This window comes from Ochotona curzoniae, unplaced genomic scaffold (assembly GCF_017591425.1).
Source record: "Ochotona curzoniae isolate NIBS_2020 unplaced genomic scaffold, NIBS_Ocur_1.0 scaffold_3835, whole genome shotgun sequence".
NCBI lineage: Eukaryota > Metazoa > Chordata > Mammalia > Lagomorpha > Ochotonidae > Ochotona > Ochotona curzoniae.
This window is the reverse complement of record NW_024467114.1, coordinates 24,790,540-24,808,004: the sequence shown is the minus strand read 5'-3', so window position 1 is coordinate 24,808,004 and position 17,465 is coordinate 24,790,540.

Here is a 17,465-nt window from a genome sequence, read left to right as displayed (position 1 = left end):
AACCCTTGTCAAATGGAGGCCAGAGCGTCCCACGGGGAATCATTGCATCTTCATTCTTCATTCTCATCTGCCTTGCTGCAACTATCTTTTCCACAGTGTTGACCGTATGTAACACAGTTTTATCTAATTAAGTTTTGCCAATATTTTTTATTTCAGTTGCAACACAAGATGTCCGCAACAGCCAACAGCTGGGCAGGGCCAAAGCCAGCAGTTCAGAATTCTAGCCCTGCCCAGCCCCCAAATTAGGCACTCTAATATGCAATTTGGGCATCTCAAAAGGGGTTATACAATAGAAAGGACATTTTCAATTTTGCTTCTTGTGATCTAAGTTCTAGAAGAGTGGACACACAATGGATACAGGATAAGGATTTGTGGAATGGTTGATCTAGCCCTTTTCTTGCCTTCTTCCTTGTGTTCAGAACATTCCAAATGAACCCCCCTGATCCTGTGGCCATAGCAGTCATACTTTAAAACTTGTTACAAGGACAGGTCAGCTGACACACAGCCTGAGTGGGACAGGGTATTTCAAACCGACACACACACAATTTGGGGAAATGATTGCTGTTCTAATAACAATCCTGCTAGCTACATTTACACTTAAGACTGCTCAGGGTTCCCATAGTTCCTATAAATCTTTCCAATGTTCATTCCGCACTCGCCTACAATCCCAAAAGTCATTATAATAATTTTTTTTTAAAAAAAATCACTTGTGGGCCCAGAGCGGTGGCGCAAGTGGTTAAGGTCCTCACCTTGAACGCCCGGGATCCCATATGGGCGCCAGTTCTAATCCCAGCAGCCCCGCTTCCCTTCCAGCTCCCTGCCTGTGGCCTGGGAAAGCAGTCGAGGACAGCCCAAAGCTTTGGGACCCTGCACCCGCGTGGGAGACCCAGAAGAGGCTCCTGGCTTTGGATCGGCATAGTATCGGCCCGTTGCGCTCACTTGGGGAGTGAATCATCGGACGGAAGATCTTCCTCTCTGTCTTTCCTCTCTGTATATCCGCCTTTCCAATAAAAAAAATAATAAAAACAAATCTTAAAAAAAAATCACTTGTAATCTCACATTTATATTTTTGCAAGACTCAGGCTCTAATGCCTATTCCATTTTCTCTGCCTGTGTGTCCCTGGAGTTTCCTCTATCTTATATTTGCAATTACAGTTCAATACATGTAGGTTACCAGATATAGTGTAGTTGTGCTCCACCTATTATCCAACAAGTTACTTATTGAATCTTGTGTTTGGAGATTTAACTACAATTACACACTAGAAAATAACATTTTACTCAACAGCAGGCTGCACATGATTGTGGCACCTGAGATGGTGGCACCATAAAATTCCATCACCTGGCATTTGAAATCATCTTAGTTTGATGTTCACACAATGACAGAGTCATCTAGTGGCCCGGTTCTCAGAATAGATTCCCAACATTTAATAATACATGACTGTGTTCATTACAAACTCACAGAATTTGAAGGAGCATGGGCCCAGTCTTTAAGTCATTGAAAGCAAGTCATTTGAAAAAACCTGTTTTCGTAGAGGAATGCAGACTTTATCAAAACAGTCATGAAAATAAAGCTGGAAAGGGTAGGAGGAAACTAATTTTAAACCTAAAGACAACGTTTGAATTTAGATTGTTCAGAAGCTGCTTCCTTGTGGCTATCATAGATGACTTTTTAAAATGGTCATAAGAATGGATAATTAAGATTACACAAAAATAGCTTCCTGTTAACTAGTTTTCCTACTGAGATACTATTATTGAAATTGGATATACTTACACCTGTCATGAACCGTATTTCCTCATACCAGTTGGAGGCAGAGCCATGGCAGCAGCCATCCATCTATAAACCTCTTGAAACTAACGTCAACACAACACCAAGCCTATAAAAGCCCTCCTTTATGTCACTTGTACTTTCTCAAAGGAGATCTGGCTGCATGTTGCTTGCAATGAATTCAATTGGAAGATCTTAGATCATTCACAACACATTCCTAGTCCTCAATACTTTTACAGCAAGCAAACTGTTCCGAATCCCTACAATGGATTGTGTTGCATTTGCACAGGACCAGTCCTTGGTCCACTGTCATTTCCTGAGTTATTTTAATAGGAGCTCTGTCTATTTAAAATGAGCTAACTTTGACTTTGATTGGTTGATCTCCTACTCACAGTGAGTTTTGGTTGAAAAACTATAGTTGAGTAGGCTCCAGTGAGAAAGGGTCTCTAATAAGGATATAAGGGTTAGCTCTGGTGCCCAGCCCAGTTTTGTAGCAGTCAGTAATCAGGAGATTGGTGAGAAATCATCAGGGTTAATCTCTATGGTTTAAGTCTAGACATGAGGCCACATGGTTTCCCGTTCTTCTCTGGGTTTGCCTCTCTCATGCATGGACTGGTTTGTGCACTCCCTCATTTGCCTCTCTGGGGACCCATCAGAGCTAGTCCACAATGATAACCTCACCTAACACCCTACCTATGACTGACAAGTACCCAATACCAACTTGGAGTGTCTCCAGCTTTCCATCCCATTTTCCCCAGAAAATATCAGATTGCATGTTACCAACACAACCTTGTCTCTCTAGGCCATTCTGCTACATCCGGAGAAGCAGGACTACATATATTTAAAACTCCCACTCCTGGAAGCAGAATAGGTGATTACTAAAGAGGATGGGGTCATGACACAGGCACCCACTGCCTGCAACACTAACACCCCCTATTGGAGCACTGGTTCGAATCCAGCTGCCTTGTGTACTATCCAACTCTCTGCTAATGCACCTGGAAAGTCACAGGAAATAGCCAAGTATGTGGGCCACTGCTACCCACGTAGGAGACCTAGATGAGGCTCCTGGATTTGGCCTGGCCCAGAATATGGAAGAGCTCTACCTTTCAAGCAAGAACAAAAACCTACAAAAGATTCCTAAAAGTTGGTATTTCTAAAACTACCTTATATCATCGAGATGGAAGTGCAATGACAGTAGCATAAAATTAGGCATACAGTATGACCTCACACGCATATTGAATGAAAGAATGGTTGACAAACTCTTGTTACATTGAAAACTTGGAATGGAAAGAAGCATTCATTAAAGATTACACAGAAGAGGATTCAGTGTAGTAGCCTGGTGGCTAGAGTCCTAGCCTTACATGTGCCAGAGACCTCATGTGGGTGCCAGGTTGTGTTCTGGCTGCTCCACTTTCTTTCCAGCTCCTTTCTTATGGCCTGAGAGGGCAGTTGAGGACGACCCAAAGCCTTGGGGACCCTGCAGCTCCGTTGGAGGCCTGGAGGAGGCTTCTAGCTCTTGGCTTCAGATCGGCTCAGCTCCAGCCCTTGTGGCCACTTGGGCTGTGAGTCAGCAGATGGAAGATCTTTCTCTATATCTCCTTCTCTCTAAATCTAACTTTCCAATCAAAAATAAATGTTTTTTTAAAAGTACACAGAAGTAATTTGATAAAACTAAATGATTTTCTAGATTTTGCAGCTTAGCTTATTTTAGGCAACAGTAAACTACAAAACTTAAAGGAGAGGGTTTCATTTCAAATTGAATTCACATGTACATTTTCCAAGAAATATCATTGTCATATTTTTTTAGAATTACATAGGTGATTCTAATGTCTTTGACTTTGTAAGGATGATGGCACAATGTCTTCTCAGAAGGCTAAGACTCCTGCCTCTCAATTTTTCTAGCCAGGTACTATAATAACAATGCGAAGAGATCTTTGTAGCAAGGAAAACAGGACAGATGTTAACCAACAAGCTTCCAAGAAAGCAATGGGAGTTTCTAGAGAAAGTAGCACAGGAGCTTTAAGATGAATCCAACAACCTGGAATAAGAGTTTTGGAGTGGGTGTGACACCCACTGCTCACTATGCCCTTGCCCCACATCTAACTCCCTGGGTTTGATTCCCAGCTCTGACTCCTTGCTCCCTCTAGCTTCCTAGTAATGCAGGCCCTGGCAGGAAGTAGTGATGCCTCAAGTAACTGAGTTCCTGACACCCACAGAGCAGACTTGTATTTTCTAGCTTCCAGCTTCAACTTCCACTCTGACCATTACAGACATTTGGGAAGGGAACCAGAGGATGGGAAACCTTTTTCCTTCTCTCTCTGCCTGTCCTTCCCTCAAATAACTTCTAAAAAGTGAACAGCTCCACATTTTCATTACACTTTGTTGTTGACTTCCTGTACTAAATAAACCCACTTCTTGTGCCTTGTCTAGGATGGTGTGGGAAGACTTTCTGGAATGGCTCACTATGCAACTCTGCCCACTGCCACCTCCTCTCCAAAAGTTCTCTTCCCACCAACCCTATCCACCTGACTCCCACAACAGAGCCCCTGCCTCATTCCCCAGCCCTAGGCACTTTGGCTAATATTTTGCCCTTAGTTCACAGTGCCATCATGAGAACAACTGGATACCAGGACAGAGAACACAGAAAGAGCTGAACTGTCTGTCTCTCAAGTGGCTGAATCTAACAGACACAAATCTTAGCATTACCAGGGATCATTTTACCAAAGAAAGTGCGCAGCCAGGAAGAGAAATGGAGTCAACACAGATATACATGAGACCAAAGGAGAGCTCTGGAAATGGCAGTTTCCTATTTAAGCATTTCTCGATGACTCACTGCCACCACACCCATCCTCACCACATGGTTTCACCATAAGATAGCCTGCAGCCCCTCTGATAGATGCCTGCTTTGACACAAGCTAGCTCAGATCGGTTCTTGACCACTAGAAACTAGATACCCAAGGTTCTGTGCCTGTATCTTCCATGAGAATCTTCTTGCAGATTTCCTTCAGCACTTTGCATCTGTACCACACTGATATAGGAAGATGAGATATTACACAATCCACACAAAGGAATGCACTCCTTCTGCACACCTTAGGAGAACACGACACAGGTGGCCTCTAGACCAACATTCTTCAGGTATTGTAGGCTATCCATGCCTATTTCACAGTGACAAGTCAAACTCAAGTTACTCTGCTTATGGAATGTTTACAAAATAATCATAGTACTTGCCTAGGTATGGAACTGTTCTAAACAACACTTTGATGAATGGCTAACAAACTAATGTCTTTCATTCCCTGTATGTCCTCAGGTGCATAGTAAAATAAACGTAAGGAGTACACTTAGCTATAAATAATACAACCTAGCTTCCAGCAGCTTGAGTAAATGGGAGTTTGTTTCTTAATAAGCAAACTGAAAACAGAATCCCTGAGTTTGGGTCATGTCAGTGCCCCCAGCTCTGTAGTACACTCTCGGCCTCAGATTTTCTACCTACTGATCACAAGATAGTCGCTGAAACTCTCCATCTCATTCCCAGTCAAGGCAGAAATAAAAGGGAATGATCAGTGCCAGCAACATCCTTTCATGTCTAGAAAACTAAACAGCAACTTTCATAGAACAACCAAATCTAGCTGGGTGTTCCTGGGCCACTCTGCCTCCTTTAGGCTCCAAGAAGGCCAGAAAGTTGGTCACGGCTCTTCACACTGGTGTGCACCTAAAATTTCCAACCAGTGTGCTTTCTTGGGGAGACCTGTGAGATGCAGTTACCCCAAGGCAAACCCATGCCCTCACTCCGTGGTATACCAGGATTGTCGAGGGCTGCAGCTCTGCTCTTTCCAAGCTCCTTGGAGGATGGATGAAGAACAGCACTGCACAATGCTGTGTGCCCATCACGTCATAAGCACAGAGATGCTAGATTTTAAAAAAAAAAAAGTCCTTTCAACTGCTATAAATTCTAAATGGTTATAAATATGGTTCTAATTTTGTTAGTCACCAGTTGGTGTTAGCAAAATTGTGATGACTACCAAGAATTTGAAAAGATCACTGCAAAAATGCTGGATGAGAACTGATATTTTACCATTTTCAGTCTAAAATCTGACACTCTATTTTGGGCTGCTGGCAGTGAGATTAGCGTCTCACCTTAAAATATTAAAGAATTTGAGTACTGTATCTGGATTTAATCATTCTTAAATTTCAAAATATTTAGATATTTTCTTCTTAATAAAAAGGGAACATAACAGTTTTTTTTTTAATTTCCTGCAAGCCTATTTTGATGCTTCCAAATCTGCTCCAGACTAGCATAGGGCATTAGGAAGATAGAATCCCATCCTAAGTGTAAAGTCATGAAGAAAGCTCGACAACAGCAGCCGAGACCACCCAGCACCAAGCCCCAGCATCACCATTCAAACACACTGAGGTTCTTTCAGTAAAGATGACAGAGAACGTAGCAACTACCACAGTGCATACTGCATTTCCATGAGTGAATTCAAAGCATCAATTGTACATGCTTTCTGCTTTGGCTTGCATTTAAAAGTATCCCAAGATAGGCTAGGACCCCTGAGCTACTCAATCAAATGAAGTCTCTCCACACTTGTATAGCTCCACCCACCAGGAACACATCTCAGAGAGCGGTCCTGTGGCCCTCGTAACAGTACTGCCAAGTAATCCGGATTAACCCCCTTGCAAAGCATCAGCGGAAAATATGGGCAGAACTGTGGGAGCGCCAGTGTTTCCTTTTCAGCCTCTGAAAACAGTTGCAAGAAAAAATGTCTTGTGCAAAGTCAAGCTACCTGTATTTCATGGTGCAAGGGGACTGCGCGGGAGGATCTTAATTACCTTTGATTTTCTATTAGGTTTATTCTACTTTGCTGACATTAAATTTGTACTAATCGGGCTTCCCTTCTCACTGAGTCAAGCCCTCTTTTAATGCTTCTTTTATGTGGGGGATGACAATGGATCCACAGATGTTTTAGATTCAAAGAAATATCCAGAGAGGGGCCCGGAGCGGTGGCGCAAGTGGTTAAAGGTCCTCACCTTGCACACCCGGGATCCCATATGGGCACCGGTTCTAATCCCAGCAGCCCCGCTTCCCTTCCAGCTCCCTGCCTGTGGCCTGGGAAAGCAGTTGAGGACGGCCCAAAGCTTTGGGACCCTGCACCCGCGTGGGAGACCCAGAAGAGGCTCCTGGCTTTGGATCGGCATAGTATCGGCCCGTTGCGCTCACTTGGGGAGTGAATCATCGGACGGAAGATCTTCCTCTCTGTCTCTCCTCTCTGTATATCCGCCTTTCCAATGAAAAAAATAATAAAAATAAATCTTTAAAAAAAAAAGAAATATCCAGAGAGAAAAACTGGACAAACAAGTGAGTCTATGCAGGTCCGATTTTGGAAAGGTGATTTGTAGAAGCTGGCAAGCAGGAGGAGAAGGAAACTAAAGCATGATAGATTAAGCCCATCTGCAATGCTGGCAGCCCATATGAGCCTAGTTCTAGTCCTGGCTGCCCTATTTCCAATCCAGCTCCCTGCTAATGCAACTAGGAAAGCTGCAGAAGGATCCAAGCACTTGGGCCTCTGCCTCCCACGTGGGAGACCCAGAGGTAGTCCCTGCCTTGCACCTGGCTTAGCCCTAGCTACTGCAGCCATTTGGGAAGTGAACCAGCAGATGAAAAATCTGTCTCTTCCTTCCTCTAGAACTCTGCCTAACAAGCAAGTCTTTATTTAAATAAACAAAGCAAGCTTTAAATTGCCAACAACAGGAAGATTTTGAGGCAGGAGATGGTTTGAGGAAATTCCAGGTTATGACACATTGTTTCCCAGGACACAAAGTGCTTTAACATTCCTTCTGTGTTCGTAGGTTTGCAGGCAATTAACTAGAGGCAAGCACCAAGCGAGTCACAGCTAAGTGAGTTTACCCTCCTGTCAAGCACAGGTTTTCAGAACTAGGAAGAGCACAGCTCTGGCTGCAGACCCCCTGGGTTCCTATCTCTGCTCCATCATTTTCTAATTGTATGAAACCAGGCAGTATCCTAAACTCATTCTCTCGGCTACTTAATATGCAAGATGAGGCTAACCATCGTATCTACCCACAGGGTTGCTGGGATGATTACATGGGAAAAAAAAGGTGTGAACAGATAAATACAGTCCTTAGACTCATTATTGACATAAGAAACCCAATTTAAGTACTCCTTGGTGAAAATATTTGTAATCTCAGAGTTCATAATGAGTGTTTTGAATCAATATTACAGATACAAATACATCATAGGCACACACAAATACATCATAGGCACATTCTTCATAGAATCAAAACCCACAGGAAGAGAACAGTCAACAACATTCCAGTGCCAGCTGCATGCAGAGTATAGTTGCCACTCAGTATCTGTTGAATGAACAAACCACAGATAAAACTCAAGGCATGGCTTCATCCTTTCCATTTCCTTCCTGGGCAATCCCAGGTGACTAACTTCTTAAACCCACTCAGTCCAGGTGGAACGCACTCCGAACCCTCTTCACAACCCCCGACAAGGATCCTCACAGGACTCTGTGGCCCTAACGGATGAAAAAGCAGTACCAGAGGGAGGGTGCTTGATGTCCGAGTTACTGCGCTGCAGACAGGTACCCAAGAGAACTAACTGGCCAGATAGCCATGCTGGAGCTTCCAGAAGCAAGAACTTGACTTCCATTGTGTTGACCCACTGAGAATGTAGAAGTGCTTTTATAAAAAGATTTATTTTAATTTTATTGGTAAGTCAGTTATACAGAGAGAAGGACTGACAGAGAGAAATAGCTTCCATTTGTTGATTCATTCCCCAAGTGGTCAAAATGGCAGGAGCTGCATCAATCCAAAGCCAGGAGCCTGGAGACTCCTCTGGATATCCCACATGGGTGCAGGGTCCCAAGGCCCTAGACTGTCCTCGACTGCTTTCCCAAGCCACAAGCAGGGAGCTGGATGGGAAGAGGGGTCACCAGGACGAGAACCGGTGTCCATATGGGTTCCCGGCGCATACAATGTGAGGACTTTAGCTGCTAGGCTATTGTGCTGAGCCCGAGAGTGTAGAATTTTTAAAGTAGCAGTCAAATGAATGCCAAAGAAGAGAGAAAAGGAGAATTTACTTTCACACTTTTTGTCTAATAGGAAAAGTAACACTTAGAACTGGATGAAACATGTTGAGAGCATTTTGTCCAAATTTCTCTACAGTCAAGGATTGGAGGCCCACGGTCATTACAAGACTCATTCAAGGTCATACCGCTGAAACTTGACACCAGATCTCCTGACTTCTAGATCAATATTTTGTTTCTCTTTTCCTATTGGCACTAGAAATTAAACATATGTGTGATCCAAGCTTAATGCACAATAATGGAACTTTCTTGTAAAAACAAAACAGGAAAGGGGATAGGAGATGGCACTTAACCGCAAAGATAAAATTAGTTACACATTTACTGCTTTGGTTCATCCAAAAGAAAATCTAACATTGTCCAAGTGACATGGACCATCTTTGATGTTTGAATAGGCAACTTCTCAAATCCTAGGAACCATGGACTGAGATCTGGTTACTACAAAAATAACCTTCAAACCCAAGCACTGAGCACTCAACACTAAAGACACAACGATGGCATTTACCCTGTTGTGTCATGGCCACTTCTTGATTAAATCCAAATACCATTAACTAATAAGATACTTAAATATTTAGATTCAAATTAAACTGTTTTCAAAACCAATCTCCCAAAGTCACTTAGCTCTGTTTATTTAATGAAGAATTTTGAAAGTTCTTCGGAACAGTGAAGTAAAGCGTGAATTCATCAGAAATGAAACAAATTGAAAATGTGCACCATATTAAGGAACATTTTTAACTTCCTAAGTTCCATGAGTCGGTCGAAAAGTACAATGGCCAAAAGTCAGCATTTCTAAGCTGAAAGCAGGTTCTGCCATTGGCTGTTCCCCCCTGTGAATCACTCTCCCAAAAGGCCTCAGTGACTGCACCTGTAAAATCAGGACAGCAACACACATCTCATAAGGTGTCTGAGACACAAGACGAACGCCAGTGCTGTGTTGAGGACACATCAGTTTTGCAAAACCATGGGAAAAAAAAATTGGCGCAGGGAAAGTTCAAGTTAATTACAAAATCCAGTCACTTAGTATATTGCCCATAGGAAAACTCTACAAAAGCTTAAGATTTCATAGAAGTGGCCAGAGCTATCTTTGGCTACTGTGGATGCTGAGCCCTTTAATTTGGGACATTTCTGGAAGGATCACGGAGAAGAAACCTTACCTAGCCATGCTGACTTGTGGGGTTTTTGTTCTCACACCAACATGCAGAAGGAGCACACCAAGTCTGCACTTTTACAAAGTTCCCTTCCATCTAAGTTTTTCTCCTGGTTCATAACCAACTTAAGAACCTAGATGAACAAACTCTTGAGTACCTTAAATCTAGAATGTGCTCTATAAACACATTTTGATCTGCCCTGACTAGCATGCTGGGGTTGAAGATATCAGGCACTGAAAAGAACTAAAACTTTGCCAACAAAATTTGACATGCTATCACAAGATTTCAACCACTCCCTCAGAAGGGAGGGACCCCTCCCCACACACACACACACACCAAAATGTAGGCAGGGTGAACCTCACCTGAATTGTCTTGGTTCATCTTTACCACACAGAAGCAATGGAAAGATCCAGCAAAATACTCCTGACTTCAAAATCCACAAGCCAGTTAGTTAATCATACTCAATTGCAAAATGAAGCCATCGAACAAATCACAACAGGAAAAGATGCCTATCAGAGAGAAATTTGGAAAAAAAAAAAAAAAGCTCAAGGGTTTGCATCTGCTAAATAATCTACACATGGAACCACACAGTCTGCGGAGCCCTAAGATCAAGGCGGAAAAGGAACAGAAATCCTCTCGCTTAGCATGCAGTAGTTCTGCAGGCCAACAGTAGTGCACAGTGTGGCCATAAGACAAGAACCAAGATGAAAACAAAGCCATCTGATGCTATAGCATCTCTCCCTGCACAGCATCATGGTGCCAGCCGGGGCAGCCAGCCCTGCCTGGGGATATTATATCGGCTCCCAAGTGTTCAACTCCAGGCCAGGACCAGTGAATCCAAAACCACACCGTAACAAAATCTCCAGGTCACTGCTAAGCATATGCAAGGCTGAAAGGCATTCTTGTAGTTGGAGCTTCTCCACCAGGTGGCCCTGGTTGAAGAAAACTACGCTTCAGCAGGTGCCATCGCTCCTCCACGCAGTGTGTCTTCTCAGTTTATTCTCATTTTGCTTCTGTGTGCTGCCTTTCTACTCCCTAGCCCAACAGGTACTTCAGAACTTCCTTTAATTCAACAGCACCACTCAGTCCAAATTTAGTTCACTGGCCTCCATCACCAGAAAAGATTATTTATATTAAACATACCCTTCCCATTTTTGTGTTTGTCTGTTATAAAGTAGCAACTCTGTGTTGAGAAACAACCTCTTGTATAGGGATTTCAAGAGCCCATTCACTCTTCATGGGCACAGAGTCCAACAATTCAGGTCACATTAATCTAACATTTATTCCACAAAAACACAAGGTACTTCGAAAAGTTAGTGAAAAACGGACAGATCTAAAACACGAGTTTATTCTGATGCAATGAAAAGTCTCTCAAGGCAAAACATACATAGGTTTCAAAAACAATTTTGCGTCAAAATAGACTTTGTCCTTTCAACCTCATTTTTCTGTGAATTTTTAAAGTGCCTTCAGACATCTAGAAATATCATAAAAAAATCTATTTTCTCGTAGAAAACAAGTAGTTTCGTGATTAAAGGGAAAATGAAGGAGTTTGGTGGGAGGTGGAGAGGGTTCAGAAGATCAATTTTAAAAGTAGAGTTTCCATTAGGCTTATTGGGTTGCTTAGAGCAGCTGAAGAGTCCTAGAAATCACTAAGGCCAGTGGTTTTTGTTTTTTGTTTTTTGTTTTTCAAATGTGAGCCTAGCACCAGCAGCAGCACCACCTGAAAACCAGGAGACATCCCACACTCAGCACCCACTGAACGCTCCAAGTCACAGAGGCGCTCAGTCAAACCCTACAGGTGACTCAAATTTGCAAACTGCTCATTGAGCAGGTGGACCCTGTTCAGCTGCCAGTTAGGGCAGCCCATATCAAAGCATCTCCATGGGTTCTTGGTCAGAGCCCCACTTCAGCTTTCTGCTAACAGAGTCTAAGAGGCAGTGGTCATAGCTCACAGTACTGGGTTCCTGCTCCCTACACAGGAGACCTGGATTGAGTCCCTGGCTCCCAACCCAGCTCCAGCCAATAAGAAGAGCCAACACACAGATGGAACCACTCTCTTGACCTCTCATAAAATTTACAAGCAAAAACTAGAATATGCCTGCGACAAGCCTTTCCAACTCTGATCACGGCCGACTCTCAAAGCTGACGTAGTCCAACGCAAATTATTGAGATTTTCCACCACACAGAGAGACACCCAACATGACTGGACCAAACTATTGCCCGTAAAGGAGAAAGCAAAATCCGAAAACAGTACCTGAAACGGGAAAGTTTGGCCCGACACGGGGGCAGCAGGAGAGTGGGAGAAGTCTGTCCGACACTGGTCTGAGATGGAAAGCGCAGAAGCCGAGCGCGCCATGGGGAGACGGCGGAAACGCGAACCGGGAACGGCACCTCCAAGCCAGGCCGCAGCAGAAACTGAGCTCTCATCCCGCCTTCTGCCTCGTTTTATCTGGAAGGGGGCGGTGCCCTGATTGGATATGCATTTGGAGTGGTCTTGATGACACCAGGTGCATCCTGGGAAGGTGGGCATGTTAAAGAGATAGCATCAACACGCAGGGAGTACAGGCATTCCAGCTCCTCTCTTCAAACCTATGCACCATGCAAGAGGAGGAAATATCTATTTAAACAAAGATGCTTTTAATGCAGATTCACTTTTATAATCAGCTAGCAAACTAGAAAATATCTAAAAGAACCTCACAGCCTCTGAGTAGCCACAAGTGAAGCTGTTTTCTCATCTTAAGATTTTAACCAGGTCATTTCATTTTATTTTTATTAACAGTTTCTGCTAACTAAACACTGATTATTATCAGACAGAATGGTTCTTCTGCTTCCTATAGTAGTACATCCAGCCCTCTCAGCTAATGGATATATTTCCTTCCAAGTGCTCACTCTTAAAAAAAATATTGCTTTTGAACTTTTCTTTTGGAAATCATGCAATCATGCAGTTTGACCCAGCCTGATTTCTACAACAAGGGCAGCATGGGCGCAGCTCAGGACCACGTGATTTGCATGTTCAGGAGTCTGTCATTCCAGGCGGGGGAGATGCAGATAAGTAGCATGCACGGTGCCTTAACAGTGGCTCTCACTACACAGGGAAAGGCAGCATCACAGTGGTCCACCTGCACCTGCTTGTCACACGCCTAGTATCCAATGCACATCAAAGTCATGCCTTTTACTACAGACCAAAACCCTTCCTTCTCCTTCCTAGCCAGTTTTGCTGGTCACATATGCCATGAAATGAAAACTCCCCTCTAAGTCTGATAAAATACTGAAGCTCTATGTCCTGACAGTGTGATGTAACCAGATACCAAGAGAAGTCCAGTGGCTAATGAACCTGAGCAGGCTAATCTCCAAGGGCTGGGATTTCATCTAAGTTGAAAGCAATCCAGGTTCAAGAGACACTGCATTTGGCTGAATGTCACTCAACAAAAACTAAATATTTGTGCCTATGCCACTGCAGTGGCAGGAAAAAGCAAAGAAAGGTGATCTACTTCAAGTGTTTCTCAAGAGCCACACAGCGGTACATGTGTTTACAAATACACACATACGCCTCTTAGACTCTTCCTTAGTAGGGAAACTCTCTGAAAAAATTTGCTCTTCATGCTTTCTTTCTCTGAGCAAAGAAAAAAAAGACAGAACAAACCCACAAATACGCTGCACAAAACCTGGAGAACGAGGTTCGGGTCGGGTAATTTTGAGACCCTCTGCGGTGACTGACCTCCTTGAGCCGTCATTCATTCAGTCACCAATCACTTCTGGAAGACCAACTATCAAGCTTGTGATTCAGAACCTAATTTGGTCTATCCTTTCCTGATCCCAAATTCACCGGTGCCATAGGAGGGCTGTGTCCATGCTAGTCCTCGGTGGTATCCCATTTTCTGCTCCCGTGCCTGCAGCACACTGGGTCTTCTCTGAATGGATTAACGAGCAGTTCCACGGACAGGTGAGCATGTTCCTTCTCATCCCCCGCAGACGTGGTTGTGACAAGCCCCCGTTCTGATTTCCTATTCCTTCATCCTCCTCCATCCCTCTCAGTTAGGATGAGTATTTTCTAAGTTACTTTTGCTTTCAGAATAAAACTCAAATTGCCTCCTCTTCAGCATATCCACTTCTGCTCTGCAGACTCTCCAAAGCTCTAAGCTGCATGAGTGCAGTATTCTAACTGACCTCACCTGTTTCCATCCACGCCTTGTTTCTAAACTGCCAAGCCAGTTCCTTTTACACCTTTGTTGCTATAATTGAGAGGCAGAAAGATGAAAGACACAAACACAGACCAACAGAGCCCTTCCATCTGCTTGTGCACTCCCCTAGTGCCAGCAACAGGCAGGACTGCGCCAGGTTTCAACAAAAAGCCAGGAACTCGACCACATCTCCCAGGCAGGAGGCAGGAACCCAACTACCTGCGCTGTCATTTGCTGACTCCCAGGGTCTGGATTAGCAGGAAGCTGAAGTCAGGGGCCGGAGTCCACAGCAGAACTCAGGTACTCCAATCTGGAACATGCACATTTGGCTGAATCTTAATGACTGAGCCAAATACCGTTCACCACAGAAGTTCCTTTAAAAATACAGACTTTAATTCAAATCTGTTTGTCTCCCTCAAACACCTTTTCCCTTGAACTGTGACATTCACCACAAAGTCACATAGCACGCATGCGCATGCATGCATGCACACACACACACACACACACACACATGCATGCACACACATGCATGCACACACCTGACCAAACATGCTCTCCTCGTTCCCAGATGGCTGACAGCATCCCTCAGGGGCCATGTACTGGGACACTGGTTCTCAGTGTGGAGGACAGTGCCAAATGTGCAGGGGTGGATCCCAGTGAGAAGTCCTACTGCTAGAAACCTAGTTCTTGTGGCTTGATTAGTTCTCAGAAGGTTGTTGTTACAAAAACACCCCGTTCTGCCTGATCTCTGACTTCATGTCTCACAACGTGATGCCTCCCTCAAACACACTCCCACCTACGTGATATCATCACCATGAGGTCCCTGCCAGTGCAGTTCCCTTGGATGCCTAACCAACCATGAGCCAGACAAGCCTCCTCTCCGTATGAAGCTCCCATCTCCAGTATTTTTGTTATGGTAACTGAAAACAGACAATTGGCACACGTGTACTCCTGCCCCGATGCACACTTCACGTGCACATTTCTCGTGCCTCTTCACTCAGCACCAACAAAGTCTAGACTGTGACTGGTGCATTAAGATTCTGCAGCATCACCCCCACACTGCCTGTGCCCCTAGCACCTGTCATCCTCACTTGCCTCTCCCACCGTCATGCCACGTCCAAGGACACGTCTCTCAGTACAAAGCCTGAAACTCCTCTGTGATTGGATTTTTTGGTGCAGTTGCCACTGCCAGGCCTCTCTCCACCAGTCCCTCCAGCTCTATGGCTGCCCGACCAGCTGTCACACCGTCCCAGCCCAGGGCACCTGCCCATTCTGCCACATAGCCTTTCTGAGATACTGCCGAGTGGAGTCTGCCTACTCTTACAGTGCTGTCTTCAAGCTTTTCTCATCGCATTATTACAATATGCTTCAAATCCACATCTCCATGTGTTTTCTGCTCCCCACTAGACCATAGCATCTGTGAAATCAATGTTGTAGCTGACTCATTTCTAGAATCCCATATGGCATCGAGCACTGAGCCCCACGCTAAGAAATGGCTCAGAAATATGTTTGAATAAATCTCATTAAACTCTATGGAAATGTTGGATATTTTATCTGGCATGCATCTATTAATCATCTTCCATCTACGCAAAGTCTCTCATCTAGGAGGACTCTCAAAAAAGTTCAAGAAAAGTGTGTGTTCTGAAAAATCTATACATGAATCTCAAAAGATTTTGCACCAAAATAAACCCATCTTTTAACTCTATTTTCCAGAAAGCTTTTGAGGCACCCTTTCACGTAGCATACACACACACAATTAGCCCCAACACAGCAGAACGACAGGGAAACCCTACCTGGGGACTTTGGCACTGATACGAAGACCATCTTCTCTAACAGCCCTCACATTACTCGGCCTCTCCTCCAGGCAGGTGGCGCATCCCAGCGTGAAGCACAGGCAGCTCACCAGCTCCATGGAAGCTGTGTCATTGAGAGGTGCTGCTTCTGACCATCTCCTACTGACTTGGTGCCAGAAGAGCCCATTCATGCACCAGCACTCTCTGCCCCAAATGCCCCTAGCATACACTGCTTCATGCGGTCACACTGAGCTCCCTGGAGCCCCTCAGCCCTAATGGGGCTACCCTCCCTCAGACCTGGGGTTCTCCTTTCCCCAGATCAGCCATTTTCTAGCTTCATCCCAATAGCTGACCTTGTTGTTAGTGATTATCTCCAATCCTGCTCACAGAAGTTGGGAGGGGCTTCCTAACTGCCCAGTTTTGGTTTTGGTTTTTTTTTAAAACAAGATTGTAAAGTAATTTCCCCTGGCTGAGGACCTTCTGCACATGGACAGCCAAGCACCAGCTTACCCTCTCACTCTGGTCACTCCAATCTGGCTCACAAAGAAGCAAGCTCAAACTTGCATCTGCACTTTGCTCCATGTAGCAAAGAAAGTCTTCATTCTACACAATCGGCAAAGCTCCAAGGAGATACATTGCAAAAACATAGCAGGCAGGTATTTGGCCCGGTGGCTAACCTGCCAGTTGGAACTTGGGTTTCAGTCCCAGCTCCACTCTTGTTACCAGCTGCTGCTAATGCAGACCCTGAGGCAGCAAGGGATGGCTTGAGCAGTCAGGTCCCAGTCACCCATGTGAAAGACCCAGATTCAATTCCTGGTTCTCCAGTTTCAGTCTGGCCCAGGACCCTCTGATGTGGGTACTGGGGATATGTAATATCAAACAAGAGCTTTCAGATTAGCGAATTTTCTAAAAACATCCTAAAACTACCTTAAAATCTTTGAAGCAAAAGCAACATTTGGTTTAACGGTAAAAGCAGACAGAGTGTTGACTATGGAATTTTAAAATTGCCTAACACAAGATCAAAACTATTTGTTTCCATGTTTTCCTTACTCCTATTTTGAGATGGAGAAAATTAGCTTTCTTCCAATCCTTGTCTCCCAATTCTTGGTGGCCAGAGCAGCCCAGACCCTGACCAGTTAGAACTTGGAGGAGAATGGTGAGTTCAAGTCTGGATGTGAACAAGCAACAGTGGTCAGCTGCCATCACAGTGGTCAGCTGCCGTCACATCTCTTTCATCAATGGTGTCACCACAGAAGGAGATATGCATGCTCTGCCTTCCCACACCCAGGCAGGCAAAGTCTACCTAGCCTGGTCCTCGGGTTGTTCCTTTGTTGGTAAAAATGCACTTGGAGAAAATCATGTGGGTAAAACACCCTCTAAGATGATCTAGATTTGACAAGTGTTAGAGTAATCCAATTCTTTTTTTTTTAAGTGGGTTTGTTTTTTTTTTTTTTTTGTACTTCATTTATTTG